The 19,881-nt window shown below is 34.5% G+C and overlaps 1 protein-coding gene across 4 annotated transcripts in view; it reads right to left on the reverse strand.

Moving 5' to 3' along the window:
• The window catches only part of LOC120416358 (uncharacterized), a 221,116-nt gene that overhangs the window by 87,584 nt on the left and 113,651 nt on the right, over positions 1-19,881 (reverse strand). For all 4 annotated transcript variants that reach the window (XM_039578092.2, XM_052708808.1, XM_039578091.2 and 1 more), the window contains exon 2: positions 1,268-1,285. The gene's annotated coding sequence lies outside the window, so the exon portion shown is untranslated. The remainder of the gene's footprint in view (positions 1-1,267; positions 1,286-19,881) is intronic.

Below are 19,881 nucleotides of genomic sequence, written 5' to 3' on the forward strand. Positions count from 1 at the left end.
AAAAGGAAAAATTCAATGAAGAAAAAATTCAAAAAATGGCTGTAAAAATACCTGTTTGTTAAATCTTTTTTTTAATATGCTAAAGATAATTATAGAGGAAGTAGAAAAGGCAACTCAGGAACACAAAAATAAAGATAGATAAATGCAATTAATATAGTAAAAAATAATAAAGAAAACATTAAACAAATAAAGTTATTTTTCAGCAGAAAAAAAATTTGCTCAAAATGATCGCCTTAACACGGCAACCATAAAGAATTCCGAAAAAAAATCTTCGACAGACAGTAAATGCGGTCAATTGGAAATGCTTTTTATTTATTTTTAATTTATTTTTTCAGTAAAACCATCTACAGTACAAATACTTGATTTGGTAGTCTTTTGAAAAGAATTATGTTGTATATTTATTGTTTTTGACCATAATCGTCTCCAAAATTTTAAGTCAAATTATTTAAACATTTTGTGTATGGCCTGGATCACAAATCAACACTTTTTGTTTGCAAGCTATAAATTAATTTAAAAAATATGAAAACTGTGGAATTCAAAATCATTCAAAAATGATATGGCAAATAAAAAAACACAATTGAAATCATAAAGAATTTGAAAAAAAAATATTTGGGTATTGTTTTTTGAGTTAATGATTAATGAAAAAAGTATTTGATTTATTTTTAACAGGAAACATCATAGGATAGATTATCCAGATAATTAAAAAACGCAGAAATTTTGAAGGGCCTGAAGCAGAAGAAACATATCATAATAATAAAAAATAACTCAAAAATTAATAAAAATTTGGAAGCCTAGCTTTCAAAATATATAAACAAAAAAATGTTGAATGCTTTATGCATTATTAGAATAACGATTTTTTAAATAATGTGCAAACATCAAAGAGTTCATGAAAATATTCTTTTTTCTTAAGTTAAGAGCTGTGGAGTCAAAATTGAAAACTTGTAATAACTTTATATGAATGTTTTCTAAATATTTTACCATCGATTGTAAAAGTTTTTTTTTTCAATAAATAATTGAAATTTTGGTAAATGTTATTTTCTGACTTTACTTTACTTTTTAGATATAAAAATAAAAATATATATAAAAAAATTAATCAGTTGCCTTTCTCCGTACATTTTGACGAATATTCTCATACTATCATCAAGGGCTTAGGGGGGCGATCCCTGTGATGGGTCAATCGTTGATTTTAATTTTTTTTCACGGTAGGTGAGTGAATCAATAGCTTTTCAAGACAATTAAAATGCTGTAATTTAAAACGAATACTTACAACAACAGCATTGAGTATCTGAAAAAGAGAAATGAAAAAAGTAGTTAGTAAAATCCCTTCAATAAAATTTGAGATTATTCACTCGAGCATACATCAGATAATCCTCCGGTGACCCAATCAACGCACATATCCTTTCTGTTAACAATGAGTACGTTACTTTTCTTACAATGTACTCCCCTTTTCTCTTTTCCTAATAAAAAAAAAGAAAATCCTGTCACCGCCAGCGCTCCCGGATCTCATTTTCCGGACACGTTCGCAAATTGCTACCTATTGTTATCCCTTCGGCTTCGTCGTCGGTGTGGAGCACATTGTGTTTGCCTGCGTGTCGTGTCGTACGAACCAAGCAAAAACCGATTATCGTCTCCAGCAGACGAAGAGATGATATAATGTCCCGATAATAATAATCCTTCAGGAGCCATTCGCCGCACAAAACAGGTACTTTCCTCCTCCACTTTGCTGGACAAGTTGGAGTAGGAGAAGTTGTTGCTGTAGTTTTATTGGTATTATCGGCGAAAGAAAGAGAAAGTTTAATGCCCAGTCGTTAAACTTCGGTTCTTGGCCGAATCAATGGCAAGTTGGACAAAAGAAAGAAATCCGCTCAGAATCGGTAATGATGATGACAATAGGCGATGATTAGTTTTATTGTCGGAATTCATAAAGAAAGTTAACTTTAACTTTTTAAGTAAGAAAAAAAATATGAATTTTGAGAAGAATTGTTTTTCAAATGAGTTTGAAAAAACAAGAAACTTTTAACCCGCATAACATATCGACAAAGAGAGAGAAAGCGTTCCCCCCATCTCTTCATGCAAATAAAACTTTCTGCAACAATTGAAATTCTCATTGTTTGCTCGTTCTGGGAAACTTCTTTTTCAAGGCGAAATCGAAATAAAAGAATAAGGCGAAAGGATCTATTTTTATTGCCAAAGTTTCGACTCTTTTTTCTACCACTCACAATCTGTGGCGCCATCTTGAATCTTCCTGAGGGGGAGCAGGAATCAACTTTTCTATGCAGAAAATAATCAAAAGTTGAAGCATTCGGGGTTGATAATGGAACGGGTGTGGGGACTCGATGAGTATTAGGGGGAAGTCCCCCTCCTTCCCAAGGGAAGGTTGATAGAGCTTATTTCTTGTATGAGGAAAGCGATTTTTGAATTGCTATTGAAGGGGAAAGTTTCAATGAGCTCTTTTTGTCTGAAATCATTTGCTGCCAATTTAACCAACTTTGAATTGCTGTAAACCAGAGTTTTAACAAACTATTACCTTGTGTATGAATTTACTAACAGCCATCATAAGTCTTCCTCTCGTCACCGAGCTCATCATATCATTTGTAACATTTCTAATTTCCTCATTAGCACCGGCCTGTCACTTTGACTGACAGCCAGCAACTCCATCCGTTTGCGAGGTAGGCTTTCAACAGACGGACTCCGGGGCTCAGGTCGGTCTTAGTTGCTCGACATCAAGTTAATTGAATGCTTCGTCATAAGTCATCCTGCTTTTAATGAGGCACCTGGCAGCAGCGTTGAGAAGGGTTCAGCAAATCAGGTGGGCCGCTTTTTTTGCACCGAATAGTAAGCAAAGCTGTCAACTCTTTAAAAAAAGCCACGAGGATGAGCCGCTTTCAACGGCAAGGTCACCGGTCTGAACCTCTCACTTCCTTTCTAAGTAGTTCAAACAAACAGCGAAATCAGGTCAATTCAGCTACTCTCGATATTGACCTACAGACGCGAGCCGCCAGACGATGATCTTAGGATTGACTTAAGCTGGTTGAAACAAAAACCAAAGCAATGCCAAGGAAGCTTCGTCAAAATACAGTGCAGCAGGCCTTGACTTTCCATTCGCGGAGACGCGGAGGCCGTCTAGCGGTTCCGCGCCGATCGATCACTGAGCAGGCCATGACAGTGAAACCTGGGCTGCATGAACCGGCTTACTTTGGCGAATCTTTAAATGGATTAATTACGGGGTTGCTGAGGAGAGCAGGTGAATGTGTAGAGTGAACCTAGTTAAATGAAGTGATTTGCTGAAAAGTTCGTTCAAAATCAACAAATCAACAAATCAACAAAACAATAAATCAACAAATAAATAAATAAACGAATCAACAAATAAAAAAAAAACAAACAAAACGAACAATTCGAACAAAACGAACAAAACGAACAAAACGAACAAAACGAACAAAACGAACAAAACGAACAAAACGAACAAAACGAACAAAACGAACAAAACGAACAAAACGAACAAAACGAACAAAACGAACAAAACGAACAAAACGAACAAAACGAACAAAACGAACAAAACGAACAAACCGAACAAACCGAACAAACCGAACAAAACGAACAAAACGAACAAAACGAACAAAACGAACAAAACGAACAAAACGAACAAAACGAACAAAACGAACAAAACGAACAAAACGAACAAAACGAACAAAACGAACAAAACGAACAAAACGAACAAAACGAACAAAATTGACAAAATTGACAAAATTGACAAAATTGACAAAATTGACAAAATTGACAAAATTGACAAAATTGACAAAATTGACAAAATTGACAAAATTGACAAAATTGACAAAATTGACAAAATTGACAAAATTGACAAAATTGACAAAATTGACAAAATTGACAAAATTGACAAAATTGACAAAATTGACAAAATTGACAAAATTGACAAAATTGACAAAATTGACAAAATTGACAAAATTGACAAAATTGACAAAATTGACAAAATTGACAAAATTGACAAAATTGACAAAATTGACAAAATTGACAAAATTGACAAAATTGACAAAATTGACAAAATTGACAAAATTGACAAAATTGACAAAATTGACAAAATTGACAAAATTGACAAAATTGACAAAATTGACAAAATTGACAAAATTGACAAAATTGACAAAATTGACAAAATTGACAAAATTGACAAAATTGACAAAATTGACAAAATTGACAAAATTGACAAAATTGACAAAATTGACAAAATTGACAAAATTGACAAAATTGACAAAATTGACAAAATTGACAAAATTGACAAAATTGACAAAATTGACAAAATTGACAAAATTGACAAAATTGACAAAATTGACAAATGAAAATCGTAAACGTTTATTTTTCAAAACTCATCCCAAATCGGCAATCATTGTAGTCTGGGCTTATGTTTTCAGAAAAGAGAAACAAAGTCACAACTCAATAAAATGTCAAACACTCGTCCGATCGTCAGTTATTGGAATGTAGGCGAGGGCTCAATTTCAATTCCAATTATAGATTGACATTCATTGGAACAGATTTGGCGTTAGTTTTCATCAAATCAAACATGGGAATGCAATTAAAAATAACGAGAAGAGATTTGATATTACATGATTATTGGAAATAGAAATATGAAAATATTCGAGGCATTTAAAATTAAATAGTTTTATCAATCTTATCCATTTGGCAGACTCAGATTTCTAAGTTTATGAACTTCAAGATATCTTCAAAGCATTTCCACTCAAAAACTCAACAATTCCTCAAAACCCACCATAATGACCCCGTCAAGATCCCTGCTTCCTTCAAAGTGCGCATTGTTGAAGGCAAAACCGCCCCCATTTTCTGTCCAACAAAAGCCGTCAACCGCTTTGTCAAACCTCAAAAACCAAAGCCGGGGGGACCCAGTGCACCGTAAAATTTGTCCGTGTTGCGGTTTTTCTCAAATTAAAAACGGAACATAATGCAGTTTTCTTTGAGTTTTCCCGACGGGGGAGGTCGCCTCTTCACAGTCAGTTGCACGCATCAACGCAGGTTGCTAGGGGTGTTCAAATGTTCCTTTGCTAACGAGACCTGCCCTTAAAATTTACACAATGGAGTCGTCCCACTTTGCTCTGACAGGGATTTAAATTGATTTCATTATTTCGTGGCTGCAGAGCTCCAGGGTTTTCTTCCGGGTTTTTTGACCAGCAGCAGCAGCAGCGGTTTGCACTCCTTGGAAAAGCTCCAGCAGAGAGAGACCACACTAATTGTGGCATGAATAATTATTTCGAATTTTTCCTTCTTTACTACTCCTTGTTGGACATGAAGAGCGACCGTTCCTTCCAACTCCACTTGAGACGACTTCCGCCTTCCAGTTTTGCCAAGTTTTTCGAAACCTGGTGAGGTGGATAGTAAGTCTCTCATTTGCTCAGAAAAAAATAGATGAAAATTAAAATAATGGCACTACCGCTCTCGAGTGGCAGTGCAAATTTGTTCCACATTTGAGCAAAGAGAGTGCCATCAATTTCGCATCGCTCAGCGCAAAACTTAGCTTAGTGAGTGCAAACATCGGAAAAACTGAGTGATTTTTCCTCACTTTGCGGAAGATTCACGGCTTCACGCTTCACGGCACTTTTGATGGGTGGGACGCGAAAACTAGGAGGAATAAATCGGCATTAGCATATTTTTGCATAATTAGGAAAGCAGCTAGCGCGGAGATTGGCGCGTTAATTGGTAGATGATTGCCGACGCGCGGCGCTTGTTTCGGGGAAAAAGGCAAGACGGCTGACGTCAAAGGGTTCTTTTGCGGCGGGAAAAACTAGAGATCCTCTCGATGATGAGCGCTAGTTGACAGCGTAATGGGCTGGGATAATTAATGGTGAGGCGAAGGAATGCGTTGAAAATGAGCCTAAAGTTAGACAAATGAGGTGAACGAAGGGATTGAATTAAAATAACGCGCCAATTACGGACTTCAAAGAGAAGGTCCTGATAATTTACAAACATCAAGCTTTGAAACCTAAGTACAGGTAAGTGTTTGTAGATTTTTGTATAGTTAATTCTATCATTTCTGTCATTATCTGTTTACAAAGGGTATTTTCTAAATCTTAATTGCTGTTTTGACATTCCAAGCAGTCTTATCTTAATTGTGAAAGCTTAACTAATGACGGAATGTTAATTATACGGCCAATTTTTGTTGTCAGAGTTCATTTGACTTATATCAGCCAAATAGTATGTGCGTGCTCCTGGTTTTGTTTATTTTTAGAACAGAGGGCTTTTGTTAATTTGATTTGGTTAACCGCGGTGGATTTTCTTGAAATAATTCGAACTGTCAAAAATCCACCAAAGCATCTAACGGTGGATATTTTTCTACAACAGATTTTTGTGCGATCAATGTGGTAGATGCTTTGGTGGATTTTTGACAGTTCGAATTATTTCAAGAAAATCCGCCACGGTTAACCAAATCAAATTAACATAAGCCCTCAGGTTTCTTTTAAAACGTCAATATGCGACTTACGTTGATTTATAGAGATTTTAACTTTTCTTACTTGAAGAGTCATTACAATACGAAGCATTGTGTTCAGTTTCTAAGGAACAAAAATTAAAATTTTACACAAAAATACATTTTTTTTTTATTTCTGTAATTTTTTAATTTTATTTCAGGGGATTCTAGATTTTCGATTTTTTTAAGGTTAATTCTTAATTAGTGTATTACTTAAAAATATTTTAATCGAAAAATTCCAAAAATTTCCTATAATATTATACAGGGTGGCCACTCAAGTCGGGAAATCGGGAAAGTCGGGAAAAAGTCGGGAATTCTCCAAAATCCGCCAATAATCGGGAAAAAGTCGGGAATTTATGATTTTTTGTCAAAAAGTCGGGAATTTATGATTTTTTGTCAAAAAGTCGGGAAAAGTCGGGAATTATAAGCATGCTTGATTGAAAATTATTTTTTTAACTCTTGAATAATTTTGTAATATTTTGTACAATTCTGGAGTTTTTTTTAAAAAGGTCCAATAAACCAAATTTTCAGTTTTTGCTTTTTGGGTGTTTTTTAATACCCCTGACTCAAGGCGGTTTCAAAAACACCCAAAAAACAAAAACTGGAAATTTGGTTTATTGGACCTTTTAAAAAAAAAAACTCCAGAATTCTCAAATTGAATTCACTCAATTCTGCTTTAATAAACTTACTTTAAATTTAAGGTTCTTTTCACTATTTCAATATATTTGAGTATGGAAAAGCTGTTTAAGACATTCAAAATCTTAATTAATATTGGAGTCTTTGACACAGATCTTCATAATATTTTTCATGAATCATATGATCTCTATAAATTTTTGTTTATAATACAAGAGGTAAAGTTAGTAAAAACTATAGTAAAAATAGAGCCTTATGGCCAGCTTAGAGTTCTGATTCTAATTCATTTTGTCACATAGATTGAATATTTGAATACAGATTCTAATTTAAGTTTGGCAATGGTTTTTTGGTAAATATTTTTAATTGTTTAACTAAATTCTTTAAGTAATTAAAATATGTTTTTTTTAATGTTGCCGTTAAACTTTTTTTGTGAGTATGGTTAAATTACTACTATACATAAAGCTTGGTTTTCAGTTTTCGGAAAACTTAAATATCGAATAAAATCCAAAATTTAAAAACTTTTTTACGTTTTTGAAAACAAAAAGAAAATTTTAAAATTGCAAAAAAAATCCAACAAATTTAGAGTTATTGCAAAACTGTTTAAAAAAATGTCTCTTCAAACATTTTGCTTAAAATAAGTGGTCATATCTAACTGAATGTTCATTGAAAAAAAACAGTTAAATACTGACCACTACATAAATTAACATTGAATTAAAAAAAAAATCAAAAATTATAAAATTAAAAAGGGAACCAGGAAAATTTTATTATGAATTTGTTGACATTTTTCTAAATCCTTTGAATGAATAATTTCAGGAATTATGTTTTAAGAGCGAGTTTTTCACCGATGTGAAACAGGTCGTATCGAGGTGCTCCGATTTGGATGAAACTTTCAGCGTTTGTTTGTCTATGCATGAGATGAACTCATGCCAAATATGAGCCCTCTACGACTAAGGGAAGTGGGGTAAAACGGGCATTGAAGTTTGAGGTCCAAAACACATGAAAAATCTTAAAATTGCTCGCATTTCCGTAAAACTTCATCAATTCCAACTCTCTTAGATGCATTCGAAAGGTCTTTTGAAGCCCTTCAAAATGTGCTATAGACATCCAGGATTGGTTTGACTTTTTCTCATAGCTTTTGCAAATTACTGTTAAAAATGGATTTTTTTAAAACCTTAATAACTTTTGGCAACAGCCTCCAACACCCATACTCCCATAGGTCAAAAGTTAGGGAATTTCATGGACTATAAGCCTACGGTATTAACTTTTTGGCCAATCGCAGTTTTTCTCATAGTTTTTCGATTTTTCTAGAACAAACATTTTACAACGTTAGTTTTTGCCCTGTAGGCCAAGAAGACGGCCTTTTTTGGTTTCAATTTTGTCATATTCGGAATCCTCGGTCAATTTCACGTAAGTTAGAAGTATTGGAGTTGTAATTTTGATTTTAAAAATAATTAAATAAAGCATTTTTGAAAAAAGAAATAGATCTTATTTACCCTATGATCAATACGTCAAATGCTGTATCAAGTAGGCGAAAACTTGTTTACCCATAATCCGACAAAATTCTAAATAATATTTTAATTAATTCTAAATGGCATTTTTTCCAATCAAATTCAAAATTCCAACACCTCAATCTAATGTAAAATTTTCTGAGGATTCCAAATATGTCAAAATTGAGACCAAAAAGTGCCGCAATGGAGGCCTACAGAGCAAAAACTAACGTTGTAAAATGTTTGTTCTAGAAAAATCGAAAAACTATGAGAAAAACTGCGATTGGCCAAAAAGTTAATACCGTAGGCTTATAGTCCATGAAATTCCCTAACTTTTGACCTATGGGAGTATGGGTGTTGGAGGCTGTTGCCAAAAGTTATTAAGGTTTTAAAAAAATCAATTTTTAACAGTAATTTGCAAAAGCAATGAGAAAAAGTCAAACCAATCCTGGATGTCTATAGCATATTTTGAAGGGCTTCAAAAGACCTTTCGAATGCATCTAAGAGAGTTGGAATTGATGAAGTTTTACGGAAATGCGAGCAATTTTAAGATTTTTCATGTGTTTTGGACCTCAAACTTCAATGCCCGTTTTACCCCACTTCCCTTAGTCGTAGAGGGCTCATATTTGGCATGAGTTCATCTCATGCATAGACAAACAAACGCAGAAAGTTTCATCCAAATCGGAGCAACTCGATACGACCTCTAGAACAAACCAAGCAGAATCTACAAATACTGCCTCTTAATCATTCTTTGATTTAAAATGATGATGAAGTTAAAAAAAAAAATAGGAACGAAATTTTAAGTGCAGTTATCTTTAACTTTTTGTCATTTCCAGTTGAAACGAAGTATCAAAAACTATACTTTTGCCAATTTAAATAATAACATGGATGTATAAGTATTGCTGAACTTTCGATATTTTTTTCAAAGACTGATTGTTTGTGTTTCTACTCTGAATCATAATAATGAAGTTCCATTTGTGATGTTTTTTTCAATTGTTGTTTAGTTTCTGTATTTACAAAAAATGCCTATGCTTGGATTATTTTTAAATTAACTTAATTTTTTTACGGTGGTTAATATTAACTTTTCTAATAGAAAGTTTTTTGTTTGAAATCATTCATGAGATAAGAAATGCGTATTATTAGAGCATTCTGGAAAAGTCTGGAAAAAGTCGGGAATTTGAAAATGGGATTTGAGTGGTCACCCTGTAGTTACTATTGGGTTAATTTTGGCTGATTTTTGCGTGACATACTTTATGGATGACGCCTAAGGGTTATGTTAAACCATTCCTTAATATAAAAAATAGAGTTATAGATTTGAATATTTCCCTAAATTCTTAGATAATTTGGTTGGTTTCGCAGAATCTCAAGCTTGAAATTGCAAATTTAAGCTTAACATTTCATAATTCATATGATTTTTCAAAAACTGAAATATTAATCTTTTTTGGGTTGAGAATATTGAGTTTTTTTTTATTTATTTTTAGATTTTATCACTAAAATATTTATTCTGCATTCTAAAATTAATTGAAAAGTTTGTCAGCTCCCATCAATAGTAATCTGACTTTTGGAAGTCTCTTGTGGGTTTTCTTTAGAAGAATTTCTTAAATTTACTTCAAATTTTCGTATTATTGGTAGGATAAACATTTGCTCCTAACTCCATCAAATTTACTGATTTTCACTATTTAAACAACTAAAGACTTTACAAAAACATTAGGTAAAACCATGCTGTAATTGAACGTCAAAGTGCTAATATGGCAACATTAGAGGCACGATGGAGTTGAATATTGTTCCCCTTGTTGATATTTTTTTTTTTTAGCTTTGCGTAAGTAATCTCTGTCAAATCTGTTAATTATGAAATATTATTGCTCTGATATTTCATTAATGCTCTGCTCATGCTCAAATCTCTAAAGATTATCTAACAGTAAATCTGAACTCGAAGGCCTTGGAAGCACCAATTCCACTCCCTGATGAGTTCTAGAATTACCACCTATTTTGTTCACGCTCCACTTCAGCGCATCACCTTCTAATGATCGATGATCAAGAGATTTTGCCGACAGCATTCTACCACCTCGCATCGTCTAGTCGATTAATGTCACCTCAACGATCCACTCGTCGATTGCCCTAGATCTCCCTCAGACACTCCACCATTATAACTAATTGATCATGCCATCAACCACGAGTTGCAGTTGCACTTGATTCGAGAAGAGCATCAATCTGTGGCGTTGATTCGTCGCTGCAGTGCAACATCAGAGATTCATAGAATGCAAACATCGTCGCGGTCGAAACATCAACCCCACAAAAATAGATATTGGAAACACCAGGTAGGAAAACTCAACATTCTGGGAGGGGGGCGGAGAGCCCCGCCGTCGAGTAATATGATTTGCATTTTGATTGGAATCGAAATTTACCGAAACTCAATCAATTTCCGTGCGCGTGGGGTTTTTTTCCGTGACTGACAGAAGGGGGTTCAAGTCAATTTCATTACTCATGAGTTTCGGGAGGCGTCACGCGACGAGACTCGCGCGCGGCGATGTTTACAGGTGATACGCAAGAGTTGACAACTTTGAAGGGGTTTCGTATGTGGAGATATCAACGGAAAGGTGACATTTCAGAATAAAAAGTGTGGCGGAAATGAAGCGAGAAATTCATCATCACTCGTGAAAGGATCTGAAAGAGTTTGATTGATTTGAAAGATTTGACTTTGAAGACTGTCATGATGATTGATCAAAAATACAAAAATACAAAAAAAAATACAAAAATACAAAAGTACAAAAATACAAAAATACAAAAATACAAAAATACAAAAATACAAAAATACAAAAATACAAAAATACAAAAATACAAAAATACAAAAATACAAAAATACAAAAATACAAAAATACAAAAATACAAAAATACAAAAATACAAAAATACAAAAATACAAAAATACAAAAATACGAAAATACAAAAATACAAAAATACAAAAATACAAAAATACAAAAATACAAAAATACAAAAATACAAAAATACAAAAATACAAAAATACAAAAATACAAACATACAAAAACACAAAAATACAAAAATTCAAAATTTCAAAAATACAAAAATACAAAACTTTATTGTTACAGACATGACAAAGTACTTTTTCAGAAAAAAAATCATATTTCCTATCATTTGTATCATATTGAAAGAGATTTTCAAAATTAATGAGTCTTGCCAACTTCTTCAAGATCTTGCTCAAGACATTTCTGTAATTACAGTGTCATCTTAGACGCTGCAATCACCGCGCAAACTTCGCAACAACCCATCTCAATATCAAAGTCACGAATTGCAAAACTTGCCCCCCTTCAAAAATCTCTTCCAGACGTCCCGCAGCGCTCTAATACCAAACAGATTAAACTTTTGGCATCCTCCGAAAACCGCCAATCTGGATGCATGTGTCCCACCCCCCCAGAATGGTTCAACCCTTTGGCTCAGCAAACTTTTGTAAACTATCACCATACGACAAAGCCTTGTGCCAACAGATTAGAACACCCCGGCTGCTGCTGCTGTTTCCGATACTAGCTTCCGGAAAAGGCGATTAAGGCGACCTCCCCCTTAACCTCTTGCTGGTTGGTCGAGCTTGTTGGCAAACACACGGTAATCACTTGGTGGAACAGTTTAAAATTTTATCAAGCTGGAACGATTCTGTGTGTGCCTTCAGGGGGCGAAAGACAATATTCAAATCTGACGAAGGTGCTCGGTCTGTTTCCTCCGGAGGGTCTGAACCAGTACGTGGTATTGGATGGTTATTACGGGGGAAAAACCCGACTTAATCTCATCTCTTTTTTGGAATTACCCCTTTTGGAGCTGGATATTGTGTATTTTTGGGATTTCTTTTTTTTTAGGGTAAATTACCAATAGGGTTAATGAGGACCGCTACGAACTCATTTTGGAAAGTGGTTCCCTACGGGAATTGGATTTGTTTGTCGATATAGTGGATCTAATGGTCTTGAAATGGACTGTTTAGGAAATTGCTCGATTTCGATCTCTATCACGTACTTCAATGATAAATAACTGTTTGAAGATAGGACATCTACCTGTCAAAGTCTATCTCTTTCACGATATTCCAGCTAATGTCCAATGGAACAAATGTCGCATACCCAGACAATTCATTTCCTTCCAAAGTCATTCAAAGACAATGGCTGACAGGTCATCCTTCCTGGAAAAGAAAAGGACAATCCAAAGACCAAGTGTCCATTTGTAACCGGAGTTGGAAAGGAACCGTGAATGGCTGGGCAAATTACGGCAAACTTGGAGAGTGCACTCATCGTCACTGATTTAGTTCGGCGAAAAAGCTTTCCACCCCTTTTTGATCCTGGCTGATGGGACGAGCGATGACATCAATCCGCATGATGAAAAGTGGTTGAAATTGGATCGAATCAGACTCACTCACAGCTGAATGGTGTCAATTGTTGTGCTATTTGAGGTAGACATTGAAACCCTCTAAAATAATACAGACAGCTTCCTCCCTCAAACGATTGCAATCATAACTGAGATTGAGGGGTTGAAAGTGGAGCGTCCCTTAAAGGTCACAAAATTCTTAACTGTTCAACTAGTCTTGTAAAAAAAGTCAAAAAGTTAAACTGTAGTCTGAGTCGAAGTCCAAAACCAAAAATTTACATGTCTTTCAAGGCTCTCAAATTTCTAAAGTCTCTCAAGTCTCTCAAGATTCTCAAGTCTCTGAAATATCTCATATCATTCAAATCTTTCAACTCTCTCAAGTCTACAAGCCTACAAGTTTACAAGTCTACAAGTCCACAAGTCTACAAGTCTACAAGTCTACAAGTCTACAAGTCTTCAAGTCTACAAGTCTACAAGTCTACAAGTCCACAAGTCCACAAGTCTACAAGTCTACAAGTCTACAAGTCTGCAAGTCTACAAGTCCACAAGTCTAAAAGCCTACAAGCCTACAAGTCTACAAAGTCCACAAGCATACAAGCCTACAAGACCACAAGTCCAAAAGTCTACAAGTCTACAAGTCTACAAGTCTACAGGTCTTCAAGTCTACAAGTCTACAAGTCTACAAGTCTACAAGTCTGCAAGTCTACAAGTCCACAAGTTTACAAGTCTACAAGTCGACAAGTCCACAAGTCTAAAAGTCTACAAGCATACAAGTCTACAAGACCACAAGTCCAAAAGTCTACAAGTCTACAAGTCTACAAGTCTACAGGTCTTCATGTCTACAAGTCTACAAGTCTACAAGTCTACAAGTCCACAAGTCTAAAAGTCTACAAGCCTACAAGCCTACAAGTCTACAAGTCCACAAGTCGACAAGTATACAAGTCTACAAGTCCACAAGACCACAAGTCCAAAAGTCTACAAGTCTACAAGTCCACAAGTCTACAAGTTTTCAAGTCTACAAGTTTACAAGTCTACAAGTCTACAAGTCTTCAAGTCTACAAGTCTACAGGTCTACAAGTCTACAGGTCTTCAAGTCTACAAGTCTACAAGTCTACAAGTCCACAAGTCTACAAGTCTAAAAGTCTACAAGCCTACAAGCCTACAAGTCTACAAGTCCACAAGTCGACAAGTTAACAAGTCTACAAGTCTACAAGTCTACAGGTCTTCAAGTCTACAAGTCTACAAGTCTACAAATCTAAAAGCCTACAAGTCAACATGTCAACAAGTCTACAAGTCCAAGTCCATGTACAAGTGCATGTTTCAATATTGCTCTTGGTTTTTAAAATTTGAAGTCCGTAATTGAAGTGCAAACGCAATGCTTTCACAATTTTAAAAAAAATATTCAGTGAATATAAAAATTGTAGAAATATTTCTTGTGTACTTCAATTAGGGACGTCAAATTTTAAATACCAAGGACAACCTAAACATTAATTGATAAATGCAGCCGATTGAAATTCTGAGTAAGTACAAATTGAGAGTAGAACATTCAGGATGTTATCGGTAAGTACCATCAGTCAACTGTCAAAATGATATTTCAACTATCACTATCTTGATATTTCAAGCGTTCTCGAAATTTCCGCCATCAATAAGCCCTTCATCGTATTCCGCCGAAATAAAAACAACATCCAATCAGTTTCAATACATCGGCCCCTCTCCGTCATCAATCGAAAAGTGCAATTGAGTACGCGTCCTGTCCCGGCTCTGTCAACAAACGGTCAACATTTATTTGCATTTCTGTGTGACATGAGCCTCATCGCAGCTTCTGACACGTTTCGGCCTCAAAAAAACAAACACCGAAATGACTAATCAAGTTGTGCGATCTCAGCGATCTGACGTGTGTGTGCGATATAAATTTGAGTGACTCAAATTGGAGCTCCACTCCCACTTCACCCACTTAATCAACCGCACCCTTATCGATTTCATTAAACTTGCACCGGTCCGCAAAATGGATAGGGTCTCTTCGGGGATCGTCCAAATTGCGCCGCCGGAAAAGTTCGATTAACCTTCCCCGTCGCACCGTAATAAATTTATTAAACCTGCCCCCACCTTAAAATTTCGTCTTGGCTTTTAACCCTCTACATGCCAAATTGATTTTTCTTGAAAATCTTCGATTATTCTTTTGTTGTGAAAGTTTATTTTAAGTAAGTCTTGTTAATTTTTCTTATGATTTTTAAAATTATAAAGCCTATGTTTAACAATAATTCACAAATCTTCAAATCTACAAGTCCACAAGCCTACAAATCTTCAAATCTACAAGTCTACAAATCTTCAAGTCTACAAGACTACAATTCTACAAGTCCACAAGTCTACAAGTCTTTATGTCTACAAGTCTACAAGTCTACAAGTCTACAAGTCCACAAATCTACAAGTCCAAAAGTCTACAAGTCTACAAGTATGCAGGTCTACAAGTTTGCAAGTCTACACGTCTACAAGTTTAAAAGTCTACAGGTCTATAAGTCTACAAGTCCACAAGTCTATAATTTAACAAGTCTACAAGTCCACAAGTCCACAAGTCTACAAGTCTTCAAGTCTACAAGTCTACAATTTTACAAGTCTACAAGACTATAAGTCTACAAGTTTACAAGTCTACAAGTCTACAAGTTTACAAGTCAACAATTTTACAAGTCTACAAGTCTACAAACCTACAAGTCTACAATTTTACAAGTCAACAAGTCCACAAGTCTTCAAGTCTACAAGTCTACAAGTCTACAAGTCTATAAGTTTACAAGTCAACAATTTTACAAGTCTACAAGTCTACAAACCTACAAGTCTACAATTTTACAAGTCAACAAGTCCACAAGTCTTCAAGTCTACAAGTCTACAAGTCTACAAATCTACAAGTCTACAATGCTATAAATCTTCAAGTCTTCAAGTCTACAAGTCCACAAGTCTTAATAATTAGTCACATAAAACAAAGTTAACTTCACCCCATTTTTTTCAATTTATAAATCTTCTTTCGCTTTTTGAGTATTTTAAAAATAAATTTAAAAGGGATTTTTGTCAATTTAAAAAATAAATGACGCCTTACTAAAAATGTAGGCTTGTTGAGGGCTAACCCCAAAAAAGTGGAAGCAATAGTGGGAGGAGATCAATAAACTCAAGTGTACCTTCCACCACCACCGAAAACCTACCCAGGTCATCGTCCACCTTACGGAATTCCACTTATTAACCGGCCAAATCTTAACCTTAAAGGATGACGATAGGAGAAATCCGGAGGAAGGGGTCGGACTGAGATTAAAATAATTTTGTGCTATTTTCTCGGATGGAGTCGTGGTGTGGGGGTTATGAAATTTAAGGATGCAAGAAATTGAGCGAAGCAGGAGGGTGTAGGAATTTTTCTAACCTTTTCAAAGTAGCAGGCAGCTGTCAGGACGCGGGGGTCAGGAGGATAAGCGCGCGCTGAAAAGGATTTTCTTGAAAGGGGGTGGGGCCAACCGAAGTAAGGAGCTAAAATTAAATTAAATCTCATAAAATCAAGCGAATGACATTTTTCGGAGCAGAATTTGGTGCGAGGTGAGCGAACAGAGCGGTTTACTTTATGCGTTTCTTTGGGGGGAAAAGGAAGATGGAACGAGTTAAATTTAGCGCCAGATTTTAAAACAGTGAATAAATTTGAATGACATTAAAAGTATCCAATTAAGTGTAACGAGATCATTTCAAAGTTGTTTACACAATCCGGTACAATTACAAAAAAAATTGTGTTATGGCTCTGCTTTAAAAAATGCGTTAAATTATTGTTTCAACAGATGGGAAATGACATTTTAAAATATTGATTCTATTGAATAATTTTCAAGAATACAGGTTCTTACAGGTGCACTGATTTTATGTCGATTGGTGGCTATTTTGATCAAGATCTTTGTTTATTTATTTATTAATTTTTTTCTTATACTGGTTTCAAAAATATATGGGTAATTCTCTACCAACTCACACAAAATCGGGAAAAGTTACCCCGACCCCTCTTCGATTTGCGTGAAACTTTGTCCTAAGGGGTAACTTTTGTCCCTGATCACGAGTCTGAGGCCCGTTTTTTGATATCTCGTGACGGAGGGGCGGTACGACCCCTTCAATTTTTGAACATGCGAAAAAAGAGGTGTTTTTCAATAATTTGCAGCCTGAAACGATGATGAGATAGAAATTTAGTGTCGAAGGGACTTTTATGTAAAATTAGACGCCCGATTTGATGGCGTACTCAGAATTCCGAAAAAACGTATTTTTCATCGAAAAAACACTAAATTTTTTTTTTTAAATTCCCCCATTTTCCGTTACTTGACTGTAAAAAATTTTGGAACATGTCATTTTATGGGAAATTTAATGTTCTTTTTGAATCGACATTGATCCAGAAGGGTCATTTTTTCATTTAAAACAATTTTTTTCATTTTAAAATTTCGTGTTTTTTCTAACTTTGCAGGGTTATTTTTAGAGTGTAACAATGTTCTACAAAGTTGTAGAGCAGACAATTACAAAAAATTGATATATAGACATAAGGGGTTTGCTTATAAACATCACGAGTTATCGCGATTTTAAGAAAAAAAGTTTTGAAAATGTTGGTCGTCATCGATCATGGCCGTTCATGGTCACCCGCGACAGACACGGACGACGAAACAAAGAGAAACGCAAAAAGTAACTTTGAAAATAAAAGTTAAATCAACAAATATTTTGTATTTTCATGAAATTCTAATGCACCGCAAAAACTTTTTTTTTTTCAAGAAAATTTATATTTTCGTCAATGTTTAGATATTTTGGAAACTATTGATTGATCCACGCTCCATACAAAAAAGATGTTATTTGTATGGAAATTGTCCACGATTTCTGAAAATGTTTACACGTGGTTTGTGGATGGTCTCTGAAGGCAAACAGATGATTTGATTTATGCAATCAAAAGATAAAACATCCATATTTAGAGGCTTTTCGAACAAAATCTTGATTTTGAAATAAAAAATCGTTTTTAAACATTGAAAATCAGAGAAACTCAACAATTATGCAATTTATCCAAAAGAAACTGTTTTTTTCTTCAAATATTTTTTTTCTAATAATTCTAATAAGGTTTTCGTTTCCTTAAAAAATAACAAAAAAAAAACTGAAAATAAGGATTTTTAGAAATTTATTAGCTGTAAAAAAAGAGAAAAAAAAAATAAACGATTTTTTTCTGGTGTTTTTTTTTTTTTTTTTTTTCTAAACAGTTCTTATCAATACCTTCAGCTTTGCCGAAGACTTGGTGTTATGAAAAACATCCTTCAAAATATACAGCGAATATTTACGCATAATTATTGTATGGACAGTAGGGTGCCCAGAATATGGGACTTTTTCTCAAAACCTCGCTCCACAAGCTGAATATTGTTCCTTGACCTATTCTAGGACTCTGGCCCAAATATGAGCAAAATCGGTCATCATTTACCCATTGATACTCGGAGGTGAAGTTTGTATGGGAAAAATCGAAAAAATGTATGGAAAATCCAAGTTTCTTACGGTTTGGTCTGCACGGTGCGCTACTTCCATCCGAATATTCCCAAAAGTGAGATTCTTAATGAAAATTTAATGCTCTACAACTTTGTAGAACATACCAAAGCTGTAAAACTCGATCCTGAAAAGTTATTAGCGATTAAAAAAAGTCATTTTTGTATGAAAAACATTTTTTACACCAACTTTAGGCTCGGGTATCAATGGGTTAATCTCATCCAATGTCGCTCAAAATTTACACAGATACTTAAAATAACCCAAAAAACCGTTTTCCGCTTGTGGAGTAGGGGGTCATTTTTTCTGGGCACCCTAATGGACAGCTGCCAACTTGTATGGAGACTTGCATGGGTGAACCAATGACACAAAATGGTTTCTTTCGTCATAGCCTGACTCACAGGGAAAGAGCCCACAAATGTTGAACAAAATAAAAAAAAATTAAAAAAAAATAAAATGCAAAAAAAAACTTTGAATTAGCAGAAAATTGCTCGGGGGGAAATAAAGGGAAGTCCGATTCTCGAGAAAGGATTCTATAGACAAAATATGGTCACTTTATAAATTAGTCAATTTCCCCCTTCCCACCCCATGCCTTGTCTTTAACATCAATCCCTTCCCTACTAACCCCGAGTAGGCCGCGGGTAATCGGCTCCCCTCCCACTAACATTTACACACAAGATCCTCTGTAATTATTAAGTTTTTTGTAATTACAAAAGCCGACTCGGTCCTAACCAGGTCCCAGTACCGAAAAGGACCTAATAAAAATAATTTTATGAAAAAAAAAAATAAATTAGTCAATTTTAAATCAATTTTTGTTCACTAAACGTTCGTAGCCCATAAACCGAATTTGTAAATGTTTTTAAAGAATTTAAAAATACCTTTTGATCCATTGAGAAGTACTATTTTTCAAAAATCTTGAAAAAATATCAAAAGAATGAAAAATCATTTTTAATGATAAAAACAAATTTGCATTCGAACAGCAATTAAATTTTAAATTTCGATAAAATACTCCGTTTCCATCTGCAAGCCACTTGATGGTATTTTTAAAAACTATTTTTTTAAAAACTACTTTGACTTTGAAAAAAGAAAACTAACAAACATCCAATTTTCAAAAGATTATTGCAGTTCTGTTGGAATTTGTATACTGTAATACTGTTGGCCATGGCTTTTTTGTTGTAATGACTTTGTACTTGAAAATTTCTGATAGGTTTATAACAAGAGAAATCAACTGCTTGGCAGATTGTTTCGATTCTGTTAAGTTTTTTCTCATCTGGAATGATAGGAATACAATTTTCGTAAACAAGAAAATATGCATTTCCACAATTGCAATTGTTCAACAAATTTTCGAAAATCGCTTGAAATATTTATACGAAATGTCTAAATAAGGCTCATTTGGACTTTAGACG

The sequence above is a fragment of the Culex pipiens genome, chromosome 2 (assembly GCF_016801865.2).
Source record: "Culex pipiens pallens isolate TS chromosome 2, TS_CPP_V2, whole genome shotgun sequence".
NCBI classification, from domain to species: domain Eukaryota; kingdom Metazoa; phylum Arthropoda; class Insecta; order Diptera; family Culicidae; genus Culex; species Culex pipiens.